The following is a 1,390-nucleotide window of genomic DNA, read 5'->3' as shown; positions in this document are numbered from 1 at the left end:
CGGTTCGGCATGGACGGGAGCAGGCGTTGAGGAGTAGGCCTTTTTTTGAGGGCCCAGAAAGTATTTTGGCAATTTTTTACTTTTTTATCCACAACCTTTACCTGCCTTTTTTTCTCTCCGAGCATGCCAAAGTTGAGAGAAAACGCCGTTTGGCATGGACGGGAGGAGGTGTGGAGGAGTAGTCCATTTTTGAATGGCAGCGGAAAGATTTTGGCAATTGTAGCGAGGTTCTTCGGACTTTTATCCACAACCTTTACCTGCCTTTTCCTCAGCGAGCATGCCAAAGTTGAGAGAAAACGCCCTTCGCCATTGACGGGACCAGACGTTGACGACTACGTCTTTCTTTTTTTCACGGCGCCTGAACGATTTGGGCAATTCTCCACAGCGCGTTTACTTTTTATCCACAACCTTTACCTGCCTTTTCCTCAGCGAGCATGCCAAAGTTGAGAGGAAAACGCCGTTTGGCATGGACAGGAGCAGGCGTTGACGACCAGGTCTTTTTTTTGGTCTTTTTTTTTCACAGCGCCGGAAGGATTCAGGCAATTCTCCAAAGCCGGTTACTTTTATCCACAACCTTTACTGGACCTTTTTTTTCTTTTTTTCCTTTTTTCTCTCTCCGAGCATGCCAAAGTTGATAGAAAACGCGGTTCGGCATGGACGGGAGCAGGCGTTGAGGAGTAGGCCTTTTTTTGAGGGCCCAGAAAGTATTTTGGCAATTTTTTACTTTTTTATCCACAACCTTTACCTGCCTTTTTTTCTCTCCGAGCATGCCAAAGTTGAGAGAAAACGCCGTTTGGCATGGACGGGAGGAGGTGTGGAGGAGTAGTCCATTTTTGAATGGCAGCGGAAAGATTTTGGCAATTGTAGCGAGGTTCTTCGGACTTTTATCCACAACCTTTACCTGCCTTTTCCTCAGCGAGCATGCCAAAGTTGAGAGAAAACGCCCTTCGCCATTGACGGGACCAGACGTTGACGACTACGTCTTTCTTTTTTTCACGGCGCCTGAACGATTTGGGCAATTCTCCACAGCGCGTTTACTTTTTATCCACAACCTTTACCTGCCTTTTCCTCAGCGAGCATGCCAAAGTTGAGAGGAAAACGCCGTTTGGCATGGACAGGAGCAGGCGTTGACGACCAGGTCTTTTTTTTGGTCTTTTTTTTTCACAGCGCCGGAAGGATTCAGGCAATTCTCCAAAGCCGGTTACTTTTATCCACAACCTTTACTGGACCTTTTTTTTCTTTTTTTCCTTTTTTCTCTCTCCGAGCATGCCAAAGTTGATAGAAAACGCGGTTCGGCATGGACGGGAGCAGGCGTTGAGGAGTAGGCCTTTTTTTGAGGGCCCAGAAAGTATTTTGGCAATTTTTTACTTTTTTATCCACAACCTTTACC

Source organism: Babylonia areolata, unplaced genomic scaffold (genome assembly GCF_041734735.1).
Source record: "Babylonia areolata isolate BAREFJ2019XMU unplaced genomic scaffold, ASM4173473v1 tig00007862, whole genome shotgun sequence".
In the NCBI taxonomy this organism is placed as follows: domain Eukaryota; kingdom Metazoa; phylum Mollusca; class Gastropoda; order Neogastropoda; family Buccinidae; genus Babylonia; species Babylonia areolata.
The sequence above is the reverse complement of the archived record's forward strand: the minus strand, read 5'-3'. Positions refer to the sequence as shown.